The following is an 18,232-nucleotide window of genomic DNA, read 5'->3' on the forward strand; positions in this document are numbered from 1 at the left end:
TACTTCTAATTTTCCACAAAGGTTTGTGGTAACACACACACGCACACACTATTAACAGTCCAATTCAGAGACGAAGACGTAATCTTCGACGGTCGCAGTACACGAGGTCGGCATCTGGTGTGAACTGAACTTCGGGGCTGGTTCTAGCCTCTAAATAGCTGTCTCCAGCCGATCAGGTTTCGGCATAGTGATACTTCCTGCAGGCCGTGGCTCGAGCTTCCCCTGCAGAAGTAGTGCTGGGAATGTCTGTTTCCATGATCTTGTATGTAAATAGCCGGTGTTTACCGTGGTGCTTTTGGTACGCCTTGGGCATAGACAACCTCGTCCTCTGTGTTGTAATATGGGTTGCTGGCCCTCAGGGGCTACCTTGGCACCAGTATAACACCAGGTCTATAAACAAAAACATGGTACGGTAATTATGTTTAACAATAAGCTCTGTAATCCTGGGATTGAACAGGAAGGAGATTAAACTCATGACTGGACTGATGACCGGCTATGGGAATTTCAAAAAACATCTACATACAATGGGTATAATGGAAACAGACCCTAAATGTAGGATATGTGATGAGCGTGAAGAAACTGCATCACACCTTATCTTCAAATGCAAGGCATTGGAGAGCAAGATATACAGAATTTTCAGGACAACTAGACCTGAAGAAATTGTGTCTCACAAGAAACTTGTAAAGAGACTCCTTGCACTATTTAAGGGCATTGGTTGGCTTTACTAGATATACAAGGAGCATTACCGCACAATAAACTTGGTTTCTGTGCAGGCAGTGGTGGGTTAAGCTGTTTTAGCTTCCCTATCAAAATCAAATCCAACAAATCAATCCTCATCAAATGCCATGATGAAAGCATCAATGTCTACATGACAGTCTTAAGGGCCTTTCTTGAGATGCCAGACGACCTAACTGCCATGTTCATCACTGAACTGGAGGAGCAGGTCCACTGTCATATTGAGTGACTTGTGAGGAGCAATAGTCAGGGGATGTCGCCTATATGGTTGCAGGTACAGAGAGAGGCTAACTGATTGACAGAAGTAGAGGAGAGAGCCAGATCTCATCTTGCTTAATGACTCAATTTCACCAAACTTGTCCTCAGTATGTTACACAAAGTAAAGGGGTTTGGTGGCTAGAAGTCTCCCTGTCAGTCCTGGTACACACCAGGAACTGTGGAAAGCCTTTCGCCCCAAGCCAGCAGGCCTGGCCCTCCTCCCAGTGTGTATCCAAAGAGGGTGAGGCTAGGAAGGCAGAAACAGGAACTAAGACAGAAGTATGTTGAGGAAGAGAAGCAGCTGCAGCAGCACGGCTAGGGTTTAACACATTTCATGTGCCAAACGTCCACCCAGGTACCACCCACTCTGAGCAGGGGCTCACCTTGTGGGCACCACCCAGCCACAGCAATGGCTGCCTAGCAGGATGGTTGTTTCCAGGAGTTCTGATGCACCAAAAAGATAGGCAACCACTGCTAGGCTTGCACAAGGCATTCACAGTGCAGGTACCAGCAGTGTGATCCTTGTGATGTCAGGGGACTCAGCCAGATGGGTACATAACTGCCCCACCACATGGCCCCACCACATGCACTGTCTACTGAGGTGGTGACCTAGCATGGAGGTGAAAGGGCTTTGGCAAGGAGGGAAGGGAAGGCAAAAAGGGAGAGGGAGAAGGAAGGGGAGAGGAACCCATGCCAAAGATGCTAGGGAGGGAGTTCTTTCCCATCTGGCTCATACTACAGATTTCAGATTTGGAGATGGATGTCAAACTCCTGAGGCGGACCAAAAATGAAAAGCCAAAAAGGCGGAGGAAAAGCAACCGACCTAAACCGCAAGACGAAGCAAAGTCATGAGGATAGCTTGGGCCGACATAAAGAAGAACGCCAAGGGAAGGAACGTAAGGGGCAAAGGGAAAGGAAGAAGGACATGGAAGGAGAAGCAAAGGGAAGGTAAAGCAGCTCAAAAAAGAATAAAGGAACCTCTGTGCACCATATACGTACCCACAAAAGAGCTGTGCGCCTTCTGAAGGGACAAATTTTGGGATCTCAAGGGTAAGTAAAGACATAAGTTGACAACAAAATGTAAGGACTTCTGTATTTCAAAACATTTGAGCAAAAATCTTAAGTACTAACATCAACATCTTTTGTAACAATCTGTTTTTAGATGGAAAAAGCAAGCCAAATGGTGTACTGGTATATATTTCATTAAGACCACTGATCTTATTTTCTTTCAATAAAATGAAGCACATTTGGTGACAAAAATACGCATTTCATTGCAGTCACAAGATAGATTTAAAATACCTTCACTGATTTCAGAAATAACCTCAGAAAAAAGTGGCCTCTTGAAAGAAGTGTATAAGGCAGGGAAGAGTTGTGCAAACCAACAGTATAGGTGACTGTCAGTAAAATGTTGGTTCTACTATGTTTGTTATTGTCAGTTATTACCCACTGTGTTATGTCTAATATTTTACAGGTACTGTGTCGTTTTTATTTCAAGAAATACGTGAGTACATAGTGTATGAACTGCTAGTGACTGCCACAATTTTCTTCCTACTATCATTCGTACTTTCTAATATATAAACTGCTTTCAAAGTGCCAAAATGTACTAGAATAAATAAAATGTCTATAAAATGCATCATTGTACAATGGACTTGCAGTGAGACAGTTGCAATTCCTGAAATCCATTGCCTGTGGCCTCTGTCCTGCCAAGGAGCACCACAGTCCTGAGACCAAGGATAAACCATGAAAATCTGCTGCATTATGCCACACACAGACAGACCTGACCTGTGGGCAGATTGGTGAGACTAGATCTGATGGGCAGGGCCTGCGCATTAGTGGGAAATGATGGGCCTCAGAGTCGCAGGCCCGACACATTAGAGGTACCGACAGAAATGGCGTGCGGTTTTGGCCCGTCATGGAAGTCCACTGGCTTGGCCAGATATTTACATGTCACAGACATCTTGTTGATGAAATGAGACTGCAGTGATCAATCCGTGCAATAGATAACTTTTGTGAATACTCTAAAAATCAATACTAATGAGGATACTGAGCTGCAGACAGGCACACAGAAAAGACAATCAGACTCTCACAACTAAATTTATAGTCACAGCCTTTGTCAGAAAATGAGAGCACACACACATTCACACAATCACTCAGACACAACTTGTGCACACACGACTGCTGTCTCCGGCTGCTGCGTCAACAGTCTGAGAATCAGAGCCAAACAAACCACTCCTCACGCCTCCCTGCCTCTTTTCGGCAGCTGCTAGGCTAGCAGCAAAAAGTGGAGGCAACACTGACTGCAAGCTGAGGGGAGTTGTGGAAAGGGAAGAAGCAGTATGAATGTGGGAGTAGGGAAGGGGCTCGTGCTCAACTACACCCAGCCAGCAACAATGCATGAAATCTCAGTAAGCACACCATTTCATCTACTGAGTCAATCCCCTAGAACTTAGAACTACTTAAACCTAACTAACCTAAGGACATCACACACACCCATGCCCGAGGCAGGATTCGAACCTGCGACCGTAGCAGTCCTGCGGTTCCAGACTGCAGCGCCAGAACCGCACGGCCAGTGTTTTTTTTTCCAAAATTTCCCTGATCAGGGTGTATACAGGGACAAGGAAAAAAAATTCCCGGATTATTCCCGGATTTCTCCCGGATATCCCGTTTAAAAAATATGCTTTTTCCCGGGCGACCTACTGTCACTTAGCACAGAAAAAGTTCCCTCGGAACTGTAAAACTTATCAATCCTTTGAATGGTTAACGTTTTATATAATCGCGTAGAACTTCCCGGAAAAAAAAAAGAAAAGCCGGAGCAGAGAAGTTTTGGAAAGACCTTTGATTTGCAGCAGCATATTTTCGTATTACGAAAGTATAAATTCGAATTGCACCAAACACAGCTTGTTAGTTTCCAGAGCGTTGCAACCGAGGTTGTGATGTCCTTTTGTAAGCGAGTCATATCTCAAGCCACGAGATCTCGCCAGCCGATGACAGCAGCTATTCAGAGCATAGGGCACGTGTTATAGTCAGCCACTAGCAAGATTACTGGTTACATAGCGCGAACACACAAGAGGAAAAGTTAACGGTTTACATTAATGTACACAGTACCGTATATCTACAAGAAAAGCTAAGCTTTCACGTGTAATATTGGTCTTTTTTTGGTGTGACATACTTTAAGATACATCACACAAATGTGCCAGTAAATTTAAAATTGTGACATAAATGCCTCGGCTCGAAATTCTTGAAGTGGCTGGTCCTCAAACTGTTCAGTTTCGAACGCTCTGTGATTTAGATATCCATCCCACTTTCACACACGTAACATAATTCATCTTGCGTAAAAAGAAATTTACTTTGAAAGTAACGCTTTTCTAACCACCGTTCGCAATACTGTTAGTTATAGGTTCGATTTACCAGTTGCCAGAGAGCGCCAAAAACGAATTATTGTGCGTGTGCAACTGCAGTGGTGTAGGAAGCCCGCATGTTCGTGTGTATAAAGCACTAAGAGAGCTTACACTACACCATAAAAGAATCAGGGCATCAGAGGATACTCCAAAAGGCATCAAAATTTCGTGAATCATACTAAAATGCATAATTCGGCTTGAAGTGCACATTGGTTTTTTCCAGATTCACAATGAAGTAGGTCCCATCTGATATTAAGCTTTTCAGTGTGGTTTTTGGGATGTAAATTTTCTTGGAGTACCAGTACTCTACGATCTCATGTTTGGTTCTTTATTATGGCATAATGCCATACATGGCAGAAGATGATAACGTGCACTTGAAATTCACCGAACAGTTGGAAGTACCCAAAATTGTTAAATGAAACACTTCGTTTCAAATAAAATGATTGCCTCAGCGGAATTTCTTTAGCAAACTTGCAAAAATAACTTCATTCTTCTGCAAAGCGATTAATGCTTGACTGCTACTAACTTGGAAAGAAAATAAAATCAGAAACTGAAATTAATAATATATTTTTGCTCTCTGTAATTATGTGAATGCATTTTAATTCACTTGATAGCTCCCGGCCACAGAAATCCGTTTTGTTTTCATTTGACGTGGGAGCTGTACACGAAGAGAAGCAGCGAAATCACTTAACGTAAACACGGGTCACGTGGAGACTAACCCCCTCCCCACTACAACTCAGACAACTCTGTGCAAGCGCGAATCTGGCAACTAGGGCGCACGAGAAAAATTTTTCTCGTTTGCATCTGGCTGCTTGCTGCTACTACCGATGCAGCTAACAGCCAAACTTCAAGAAGCGGGAAGCGAGAGAAGGTACTGCTTATACGCGAGTCAAATGCGCATGCGCAACAGACCGCTGGCAACTGGCCAAACGAACCTAATGTGAACAGTTGTGACGTCATGCTCATAGCAAGCAGTTTATTGTTACGAAGAATTACAGTCTGCGCCCTGCGGCCTTTAACATATTTTTGCTATCTGTAGACGCTTGTGCGTGCACGGTGTTTTGTTGTCGTAAAATGCACATTTCCTTTGCCACTACAGTTTTATTTTTTCCCCTCTCGTTTATATTTTATTGCTGCAGTATCATTCTCCAGTAGCAGGATACAATAACATTCTTTGCTAGAGAATCAATTCTGCAGTCAAAACTACAAAAATGTAACTGAAAGCTAAAACAATGAAAAATTCCCGGAATTTCGAAAAATTCCCGGGTTTTTCCCGGTTTTCTCCCGGATGAAAAAATTCCCGGGTTTTTCCCGGAATTCCCGGTTGTCCCGGGTCGTATACACCCTGCTGATATTTCCCTGATATGTTTGAAATTCACTGATATCCCCTGATTTCCAGAAGTTGTGGCAACCCTGAACTATACACAATGCTTGTATGATGGTAGTGTGTGTTCTCTGAACAGGCCTCGAAATGGTACTGACCAGCCAGCCCTCAGGCGTCACCGGATGTGGATACGGAGGGGCACGTGTTCAGTGCACCGCTCTCCTGGCCACTGTCAGTTTTCGCGACCTGTGTCCATATTTCTCAATCAAGCAGCTCCTCAATTGGCCTCACAAGGGTTGAGTGCAACCCACTTGCCAACAGCACTTGGCAGGCCTGGACAGTGACCCATCCAAGTGCTAGCCAAGCTTGACAGTGCTGAACTTCAGTGATCCAATATTTACATTTGGGTGAATCTCTTTGAAACGCACATACAATTCCTTAAGATTGTGCAACACTAGCTGCTGCTGCTTATGTACTCTAGTTCCATTTTTCTTTCACAGACACATAGTCTTTTCTTCTTGGCATGGCTCACATTATGATCACAGTAAAAAAAAAAAAAAAAAAAAAAAAAAAAAAAAAAAAAAAAAACATTCTGAATTGTTCACACGATGTTTTACCTGGCTTTGGATTTGGTGTCACTAACATACAATGCTCTTTTACTAACTGTTCAGCTCTCTCCCCCATGTAATCTAAAAGTGAAAATTCTTTCATGGTTTTCCTTATACTCCAGATCTTTCGATGTACAGTCAAAATTTGTACTTTGTCACGCGTACCATCTTAAATGTGAAACTTTTCTTTCAGCTGGACCATGATCTCTCCTTGTCCATTCTTTTCACACTCTTCATTTTTCAGTTTGTCATATAAGTATACTCTGACAATGAGGCAACCTTTTTCAATTTTTGCTTTGGGCACTTTTTTTATATAGATGCCTCTTTTTCTTTACAGAAAATTCATCTAGATTCTGAAGGCTAGTATTTAAAGAATCCTGTGCCAGATCCAATACTATTTCATCTTCACTTACATGTTCTATGGAAGTGTATGTCTAGCACAGCTGAGCAACACGTGCAGCGGAGGTGGATTTTGTGATATTTGCTTTTTACATCTGCTGCAAATTTTTCCATCTTGCGATAAATTACAGCATTTGTTTACCATCCACTCCTGAATATACCTCGAATTCACCTATAATCTTGCATGACCTTCTTTAAATGGAGTACAAGAATACAATTTTCACTTAAATCCATATTTTACAAACTACTTCTAAATATTACTTTGCAGCACAGGAACACTGCAGTTAGAGTAAAAAAACCACACCCATGAAACAAGCTACAGTAATGATGACTGGTTCAAACAGAAGTCTCTCTGATTGGCTGTTCACAGCAAGAAGTGTTCTCCAACTACCCAGAATAATAGTGACTTCTACCACTGCTTTTTTTGGAAAAAAACTGGATACATAGCTGCATACTGCGTTTCGGAAGTGTACTGATATGTAAATTTTTGGGCTTGATACCCTTAGTGTGCCATTTTGACATTTACCATGTTTATAGTAACATATTGGAACAATGCAATAACATATTGTTTCAAAAAATTTGAAGGAAGGATGTCATGTGATATTCAAGGTCAAAGGTCAAGGTAAATTGCCCTCAATTTGAAAATTCACTGGAACTCACCATGAAACACATCAGAGTAAAGCTCTACCCATTACATTTTGAATTCAAACTTTGCAAACCTGTAACTTTCTTCATATTTCTCAAACTCTGCATACTGGTGACTTTCCATCTCTTATCTGGGTCACTGAATGCAGCAAATCTGAAAGAAATCTGAGTGTGTTGGAGTGAGAGGTACAGTGAAATGAATGGAATTACACAGTTATTCGACCTAGTCCTTTAGTTGAAACCAAAGTTAACTAATCTTTTTGTTTGCCAACAAACAGCAGTAAGTTATCGTCTGAGTACCTTACCAACTGGGAGTTGAGAGGCGGCTCTGTATAATTTATGTAATATTAAAAAGGAAAAGAACCTAGAACTGAGCCCTCGGGTGCACCTTGTGTAACTTTTTCATATTTGGATTGGAAATTTACAACCTGGTCATTGATGTTATAAGCCAGCTCTGAACACTTATTTTCAGAAATAATCATAAAGTTGTGTGAGCAATACAACTTCAAATACTATACCGAAGATGAGTGTTGATATGTTACTAAAGTTTGAAATCTCGGAGATCCTTTCTGATGCACTGGTTTAATTGGGCTCCACTTAGCACATTGTAAAGGTGTGCTCTCTGATGCTACAGTTAATTAGATGAATAAATATTTTAAATAATTCCTCATTACAGTACACAAACCAACATGTTGAGATTGCAATTTAATGATTATATCTGTGACTTATGCTAAGTAACATTGGAGATTTAAAGGCATATTTGTCGCTGTTTTCCGTTGCTCAGTTGTTTCAGTTATATTTCTTCAGTTTAATTAAAATCAGCTAACAATTTTAACATTTTGTGAGTGTTATTTAAACAGCAAACTGAAAATTTATCAGCTTATGAACCTAGGTTTTTTTTTTTTAAATGAAGTTTGTCTTAAAATACCTGGCCGTGAATGGACTCTCACTTAACAGTTTTTTGAGATGGCAACTGAAGTGGAAAAATATTGTATCCCTTTATTCGAGAGAACGAATTTCAACAACTGGGAATTCACAATCAAAACTCTTCTCGAGGAACTTTAACTTTTACCATTTGTGCAAGTGACTTATCTCAGAGGGGTGGAATTTGTGGATGGGAGGGGGACACATAGTGTGTCACATGATTGACTGAATTGGCTAAACAAGATTGGAAATATAAGTCTCATATTCTTAAAAGCAATGCTGACAGTCACTTGGAACATGCAGAAATAATGTAACTTCTTCTGATTTATGGGCATCCTTGTGCAATAGATGTGAGAGAAAAGGAATTGCTAGTCAACTTTTGTTGAGAAAACAGTTGTTAACTATGAAATTTAATGCAATAAATGATATGTTAGTTAATCACTTTCTAATGTTTGATAAATTGATTCAAAATGTTCATTTGACTGGAGCTACTGTTGAAGAAGTTGACATTGTGTTCCACCTACTTTTAACATCGCCTGCAGAATACAACGTAGTGCTCACTGCAATAGAAACACTCTCACTGGGGACCTGACACTGGGTTTTGTGAAAAATAGGCTACTAGATGAAGAGTTGATGTGGAAGGGACCGTCATGAAAAACAAAAATGATGATGCACCATCTCCTTCAGCTTTTCAGACTTAACAAAAAAGGGTTTGTCAGACACCAGTGAAACAAGACATCAGCTTTGTGGAACTCAATCAGTTTTACTTGTCATTGTTGTCGAAAGCCTGGTCACAAAAGGGCAAACTGCAAAGTTATCAGATAAGAACTTAGGAACCAGCAACTCAATGATCGTGGCTAACGTCAAAGAGGAAAACGATTTTAGATTTTGCAACACCATGTGAAGATCAACCAGCCAACAACATAAACTGCTTCTTAGACTTTGGAGCAATAAAACACCTGATTAACAGTAAGAGATCTCTCACTAATTTAAACAATCTGGAACAACCACTTACAGTTAAAGTAACTAAGTGAGGCACCTGACCTGTGTGGGCCAATCTCCCCATAATAGTTTGACAAACAGAAGAATGTGCTCACGTTTGTCGACAGCTTTAAACATTTCACAGTGGCCTATGCACTGGAAGCAAAGTCGGAGGTAACTCGATACCTGAAGATGTTTTACGCTATGACTAAAACTCATTTCAACTTGAAGATCGGCAAATTGTGTTGTGACAGTGTTCCTGTATCCATCATCCGTCACACATCTGCATAAGATATCACAGAACCAAAAGAAAATAGACCTAATAAATAAAATAAATGCCACTTGCATTACAGCTCTCATCGACTATCCGAAAATAAAATTCAACTCTGTGACTTGCTTCTCCACATCCGTCACATATCTGCATAAGGTGTCACAGTGCCAAAACAAAATAGACCTACACAGATAAAATAAATGCCGCTTGCTAAGCAGCTCTCATTGAGCACCAGAAAAAAAATTCAAATTCTGTGGCTTGCTTCTGCACACTGGTGTATAATAGGCTTGGTTGTGATATCAGATGCCCCCCCCCCCCCCCCACCCTTTGTGATTTTCTGGTAGATCAAGATCTAGTTTAGGTTGAAATGTGTTTGATTTGGCTGTGAGTTGGCGTAGCGATCGAAAATGCACGTCATATAAAGGTTGTGATAACAGATCCACCTGTAGCATAGCCTAATGTTTATGTCAGCGGCATATTTAAACGCACTTTTCGTCATAAAATCTAAAATTGCAAGCAAGATTCAGAAACGTATAACGGTAATGGGCAAGTCTCCAACAAGTATTTTGTGGGTATTACTTAAATATATGACATATCGTAAACAACTAGGAACAGCGCAACGGGCGTGGTGGCAGTACCTAATTTTTAACGGCAAATTCAATACGACAAGCTATTCCGTCGCGATTAGCAAACTGCGGTTTCTTGTTAGGGCGTAAGTTATTGGCAACGCTTTCTCGGTATCCTCTGGTACAATCGTCATATACAAATGTTTTCGATTATTACCGTATGCAATAATTTTTGCATTTTGTCGAATGAGTTCGGCTGTGATGACATTTTCTTGAGAAGTAACTGGAGCCCTGAAATGTTAGTTTTAAATTAGAACACGGTGTTCAAGAAACGCAGCCTTTAAAGTTATAGTACGATGAATCGCGTTTCATGTCGAAATGAAGCTTCATATTATATTCGTTGTAAACTGTGAATGTTTCGTTACAGTTTACAGACAATTCCTCTCTGTTTACTTAAACAAAGAAATACTGGTTTGTCCGTCCGACCTGAAATAATCTGCCTTCTTCCGGAACTTTTCTTCTCTTGTTATTCCATTCATTCTACTTTAACACATATCAGAGCAGCACTGGAAAACAAAGCTATCACACAGCCAAAACTGTCATGTAACAATCACACAATACAAGCTGTTTTGTCGTTATACCTCAGGACATTCAATGTTCGTTTAGGTTATCGGGCATTCAACAATGAATGGAAGAATCAAAGAATTACCAACGGTTATTGTACACGTCAGTGCTTTAAATAGTCATAGTTAACTCCATAAGCACCTACCCAAATTTTCCTTTCTCCGTAATTTTAGATTTTAAAGTTAAAGTTTGTGTGAGGACATACGACCTGGAGGCCTCTAATTGAACACGTGTGGATGAAGCGAGCTTCATGTTCATGATTTATGACGTGCTTGGAACATTGTTGGAATAAGTGGCAGATATACTCGCCTGTAAACATATTGCTTATCTCCTACTCACTAGACCTCTTTCCGAATTCTTTGAGCATTTGTTTAAGCAACAAGGAGACCGCAGATAAAATGTTAGTTAAGCGCCATACTGCTACATCAATAATCTTGATGACTGGTGCGAAATGTTAACAGACAAATGCAAACTCTGCATGACAACAGCAAAAAGATACTGTTATTTTAAATAAAACACAATGTTTTTGGTGACTTACTTTATCATCTAAGAAAATGTACACGGTCTGCTAGATTACGGCAATATCTTCCTCTCCAAACTTTAACAGATGAATAATAATTATAGAACTTTCTGTCTTTTGTTTTAGAAACAAAAATTACCTGAGGTACAATCTCCAACGCCTGTCATATGTATATAAATAAATGCTTTGCCGCTACTCAGCATATTTGTTCTATACAGATTTTTTAAAATGATCTATTATACTACTCAATGAACAAAGCAGATCTCCGTTGGAAGGACGAACTCGAGATTGAAAACGCCTGTCTCGAAGTGTCAGTAGGCTCCCCGATTCTTTAAAGGATCAAACTCCCGTGTATAAAACAGCTTCAAACTTTTGATCAGTTTACAAATGAGTTAAAGTGTTAAATATTTGACGTTCAGCATGTAAGCGGGAAGAAGTTAGAAAAGTTTTGAAACTATATTTAAAGTTCGCTGCAAGCCACTGAGTACTCTCATTGTCAAATACTGGAAGAATATAATCTCGATATGTGTGCGCAGTGAGTGACGCTGCCTCAGTGTGCCGCGCGGGATTCGCCGAGCGGTCCAAGGCGCTGCAGTCATGGACTGTGTGGCTGGTCCCGGCGGAGATTCGAGTCCTCCCTCGGGCATGGGTGTGTGTGTTTGTCCTTAGGGTAATTTACGTTAAGTAGTGTGTAATTAGGGACGGATGACCTTAGCAGTTAAGTCCTATAAGATTTCACACACATTTGAACATTTTCTTTGCTGCCTCAGTGCACATACCGATACACTGTTTCTAACTGTAATACTGGTCTTACTGTATGAAACCTTTAACATAAATGTTAGCTCTTAATGAGCAGATTATGACAGCATTTTAAATTTTTGAATTCGGTCAATAATTACGCGAAATATTGAAAATAAAATTCTTGTTGTATCTAGAAGCCGTTGTATAGGCGGCTTGTAACTGGAGCTGGGAACCGGAAGGGATAGCCATACGTATGTGAGAATGGTAGACTGACGTGAGCAGTTTTATCCATGCACTGGGGCACTTCCGTCAAGCACTGATTCCCATCAACTTTCAGTGTATGAGTACTGTAGATGCCTAAATGGCCATATAACGTCATCTGTGAATAAAAGAATGACAATCAACATTTGTGCATATTTATGATTCACGCTCGTTATGGCATGTAGGCCTATAGTGGTGCTGAAATTTTTCAAAAGTAGATGCAAAAGCATTTCAACTGGCGTATTTACAATATTGCAACACAGGCTGCTCACGGGAAATTATGTCTTTTGTTCCACACGGTGGTGGTTTCGGCGTAATCCTGCATTCAATGCGGGTGTGACAATTTATTGAACACTGCCAAAATACAGTCGTAAAACCAATCTCTGTCCCTTCCTTCTACAGTCGTTATCGCGCTCCAACAAGGAACCACTCCGACACGCTAATGCGCAAATTTTGCTGAGTGTTCTCAGTATAAAATAACCACAGGTGGAGTATACCTGTCCAACATCCATCCCCACTCAGTAATCACCACGAGGACACTCCCTCTTCCTATTGCACCTATTGCACTACTGAATCGCAAACTAAACATTTGTCTGCAGTCAACGAACACCAGTCATAAGTCGCTGAGAGCACATTCAGTATTTCGATCGTAGAGCGTAAAAATGTGTGAAAAATCAAGATCGACAATATTCCCAACTTAAAAAAAAGACCTTCTCATACTCCAATGTGTGCAACACAGCACAACATCCAGTCATAGAATTGCGAATTCAGCAGTTCAGTTGGCGCAGCTGTATAATAATTTATCAAACTGTAGGGAGAGTGACAGGGGATAAGACGCGTTTCAATACTAGGTTGTTAAAGAGTCGATATTGTCGGGCAGTTTGTGATTGTCTTGAGAGGTTTCCCACGTTCATCTTTTCGAATAGTGGCCTAGCTTCCACTTTATTCAAATAACATAGATTTCAAAACAGATTTGAACAAATATGAGACACGCGCAAACCTGGAAGTTGGAGATGGAACTTTGAGCAAAATTTCTGAAAACTGTGGGCGCAAATCACATCTGTGTAGACATTTGCGCAGACAGATCGTTGCCTGTTGACCGGCCTTAATATGTGCGCAAGCAGTCTGTCTTTGATTCGCTATGTTTTTTATAGGTTTTTTTCCCCTCTGAAGCATAGCTAGACGCCTTCTTTCTTTACTCGATCAAACCACCTAAGCTTTAACTATCTACTGCAAAATCACATTTCGAGGGTTTCAAATCCTTTTCTATCTTTTCCATTGTTCACCGTAAACGATTTTCGAATCACATTATTTGCTTAAAATGTTAAAATATTATTTCAAAGATCTGAGAAACCATTGCCCAATGGAGAACTGTAGAGCTTCTTTTATGACATGATATTTTGATTCGATGTCACTGCAAGACAATTAAACGAGCGCTTTCGCTAGGTTGAGGTGAAGAAGGCATATGTATGTGGATTTACTTATTACTGAAACGCGAGTACTTTTTTCGCGTAAGACGCAATTTTACGAAGCAAAGTTTACTACTTGATGCATTTCTGCTACTTTTTGGCAACACTTGTCTGTTGTCTCCGTGGTCTCAATTATTTTAACTGTCACACAGTTTGTTTAAGAGCCTTTTCTCTGAGTCAGACAAGATTTGCGTACTATTCAAGACGTAAACACCATTTCGGCTCTGTCCATGTTAAATCGACGGAATGTAGGAGGAGCGTTCAATAAGTAATGCAACAGATTCTTCTCTGAAATCAGGTTGGTGTTATTCAGGATTCCAGTAACCCAGTCTTTTGGCTACAAAACACTATTTTTCAACATAATCTCCCTTCAATGCGACGGCTTTACGCCACCTTGCTTGGAGGGCCTGTATGCCCCCGTGGCGCCACTCTACTGGTCGACGTCAGAGCCAACGTCTTGCTTTCAGTAACCCCCGCATAATCCACGTACTGCTTCCTGCGGAGTGCATCCTTCACTGGACCAAACAGATTGTAAGCGGAAGGAGCTGGATCCCGGCTGTAGGGTGGGTGAGGAAGAACAGTCCAACGAAGTTCTATGACCTCCTTTCGGGTGCGCAGACTTGCGTGAGACAAGGAGAAGGAGAAGTTCGTTTGCATTTTTGCGGCGACGAACTTGCTGAATCCGTTTGTTCAGTTTCCTGAGCGTTGGATAATACACTTCAGTGTCGGTCGTTGCACCGTGATGGAGGACATCAAACAGAACAACCCATCCAGTGTCCCAGAAGACCGTCGCCATGACTGCCAGGTCTCTGTAGACATTCTGCATGAATATCTGCGATGTTGTGGTTTTCCGCAGCTCTCTGCTTGGAGCGCTCCTCCATTACAGACTCCATTTTGTAGGCTATGAATAGCGCCGCTACCTACTGGAACTTTATGAAACTATAGGGCCCGAGAGAGACTGTTACACGACGTCCCACAGCAAATTGCGCATTTTTACAACTGAAATTGGTGGAGAGAAAAAAAAAGTGTTACTTTAGTTGTTGAACGCCCGGCGTAAATCGGTAACATCCCTCCCGCAACACTAGAGGCTTAGACAACCGAAGGATAACAAACAGGTTTCAGTACTTTGAGTTAGCTCTCTATTATCATCATGACCGTGCTGCATAGAATAATATTTTTTGATGGGCCTTCCGATGTTCAGAACAGGATTCTTGCCAACATTCGTTGCCTCCCAGGCCTAGCGACATCGGTATGGCGGAGTAAGGCTTGGCCACAAAATCTCTGCAGATTTTGAATGTCTTTATGTCCCCTGTACAGGGAGAACTCGTTTGTATACGCGTTTCAAAGATATCTTAACAATTTGTAGTCTGTATCTGAACGGAACGTGCTTTGGTGCTTTGTGGAGATAAACGGAAGGCAGTCTGCCATGTTAGTGGCATAGCGTCCCTGCTCAAGTAAAGCACTAGTCTGCAAAACTTAAGGAGGAAAATAACTTTCACATGATATGTCACTGCCAATTAACACAGCTCGATGAATGTTAGACCAGGGGTAGAAAGAACTGCGGCAATATAGTGAGAGACAGTTAGACCATAGGTAGAAAGAACTGTGGCAATATAGTGAGAGACAGTTACAGTGTGTAAACTTTTAGATGGCAGACCTCTCCCTAGTCCTGAATCGGTAGAAGTCGGTAAACGTCGGGAGGCTTCGGTACGCACGCAGTTTCGTCTGCTGCCAACATTACATAGCTGACTGTGTTGTACAAGGTAGCCATTGTCGTCTGCTTCGTTGTTGTTTGCGCTGTACTGTTCTGCGTGTTTTATTGTGCAGTTGTGCTAAACATTATCAAAATGAGTGTAGAGGCAGTTGCTGGCCCATCTCGGAAGTCGCCAACAACCCCTACCGGTAGGCCTACGGTTAGAAGGAAACCAGTATTACGTAGCGATGCTCGCAATATTATGTTGCGTGTGATTGAATGCTGCGAAAGGGAAAGGGAGCAGAAAAAATTGCTTAACCCGCTTACAAATCTTCAGTGAGAGCTGCTACATACATAGGACAAAGCATGCGTAGCATTGGAAGATTCAAACAGTTTTCCAAGAATCATCTTGGCGTATCACCACAAACGCCTGGCAAGAAAAGGTGAGTTTCCATTTTGTTCGCGATCACTTGAAGGAGCCCCCTATTTCGTCCGAATTACCTTATATTTCATTTTTGCTTGCTGCCGTATTGCTTTGTATGGAAACACCACTGGTTACTGTATTATTTCGAAACACATTCATATTACAGTACATTTCCAAATTCAAAAAAATACATGCAGTGCAGAAGGCATTTTCTTGTAAATCTTTCTCGCTTTCAACTCAGGAAAAGAAGTGGAGAAATCTAAGTAATGATCGATGATTTCAACCAGCGTGTCATTCGCGACACGATAGCGGAATTTTGTTCAGAGCGGAAGATTATTGTGCCGAGCCTGCGAACACTGCTTCCAGTTCGGAGAACAACTCACCAAAGTTTCATTGCAATCGGATGAATGGTTTGCAAGCGCATAGTAGACAAACATACATACATTCATTTATATATGTATAGATTTTAATGTACATGACGATTTCAGTTCCGTTTACGAACATCATTTAAAGCGAGTTTTACTTCCAAGCCTTTCGTCTGCTTTCGTGTAAGCATGATGCGCAATTTGTAGTGCCAGCAGCCAGCACTGCAACTGGTAGGCGTGCCTTGTCCCCCCCAACGGCTCCTCCCCCCTCACCAGGCAATGCTTGCTTCCTCCTCTCCCCGCACTCCCCTCACAACCTAGCCGTCTTACAGTTAAAGCTGTGGCAATATAGTGAGAGAAAGTTAGATATAGCGAGAGACAGTTAGACCATAGGTAGAAAGATAGTGAGAGAAAGATCATAGGCAGAAAGAGCTGTGGCAATAAAGTGAGAGACCGTTACACCATAGCCGGCCGCGGTGGTCTAGCGGTTCTAGGCGCTCAGTCCGGAGCCGCGCGACTGCTACGGTCGCAGGTTCGAATCCTGCCTCAGACATGGATGTGTGTGATGTCGTTAGGTTAGTTAGGTTTAAGTAGTTCTAAGTTCTAGGGGACTGATGACAGCATAGGTAGAAAGAACTGCAGCAATATAGTGAGAGAAAGTTAGACCATAGGCAGAAAGAACTGCAGTAATATAGTGAGAGGCAGTTAGAACATAGGTAGAAAGTACTACAGCAATATACATTCCTGGAAATGGAAAAAAGAACACATTGACACCGGTGTGTCAGACCCACCATACTTGCTCCGGACACTGCGAGAGGGCTGTACAAGCACGGCACAGCACGGCACAGCGGACACACCAGGAACCGCGGTGTTGGCCGTCGAATGGCGCTAGCTGCGCAGCATTTGTGCACCGCCGCCGTCAGTGTCAGCCAGTTTGTCGTGGCATACGGAGCTCCATCGCAGCCTTTAACACTGGTAGCATGCCGCGACAGCGTGGACGTGAACCGTATGTGCAGTTGACGGACTTTGAGCGAGGGCGTATAGTGGGCATGCGGGAGGCCGGGTGGACGTACCGCCGAATTGCTCAACACGTGGGGCGTGAGGTCTCCACAGTACATCGATGTTGTCGCCAGTGGTCGGCGGAAGGTGCACGTGCCCGTCGACCTGGGACCGGACCGCAGCGACGCACGGATGCACGCCAAGACCGTAGGATCCTACGCAGTGCCGTAGGGGACCGCACCGCCACTTCCCAGCAAATTAGGGACTCTGTTGCTCCTGGGGTATCGGCGAGGACCATTCGCAACCGTCTCCATGAAGCTGGGCTACGGTCCCGCACACCGTTAGGCCGTCTTCCGCTCACGCCCCAACATCGTGCAGCCCGCCTCCAGTGGTGTCGCGACAGGCGTGAATGGAGGGACGAATGGAGACGTGTCGTCTTCAGCGATGAGAGTCGCTTCTGCCTTGGTGCCAATGATGGTCGTATGCGTGTTTGGCGCCGTGCAGGTGAGCGCCACAATCAGGACTGCATACGACCGAGGCACACAGGGCCAACACCCGGCATCATGGTGTGGGGAGCGATCTCCTACACTGGCCGTACACCACTGGTGATCGTCGAGGGGACACTGAATAGTGCACGGTACATCCAAACCGTCATCGAACCCATCGTTCTACCATTCCTAGACCGGCAAGGGAACTTGCTGTTCCAACAGGACAACGCACGTCCGCATGTATCCCGTGCCACCCAACGTGCTCTAGAAGGTGTAAGTCAACTACCCTGGCCAGCAAGATCTCCGGATCTGTCCCCCATTGAGCATGTTTGGGACTGGATGAAGCGTCGTCTCACGTGGTCTGCACGTCCAGCACGAACGCTGGTCCAACTGAGGCGCCAGGTGGAAATGGCATGGCAAGCCGTTCCACAGGACTACATCCAGCATCTCTACGATCGTGTCCATGGGAGAATAGCAGCCTGCATTGCTGCGAAAGGTGGATATACACTGTACTAGTGCCGACATTGTGCATGCTGTGT

The sequence above is a fragment of the Schistocerca cancellata genome, chromosome 8 (assembly GCF_023864275.1).
Source record: "Schistocerca cancellata isolate TAMUIC-IGC-003103 chromosome 8, iqSchCanc2.1, whole genome shotgun sequence".
Lineage (NCBI taxonomy): Eukaryota > Metazoa > Arthropoda > Insecta > Orthoptera > Acrididae > Schistocerca > Schistocerca cancellata.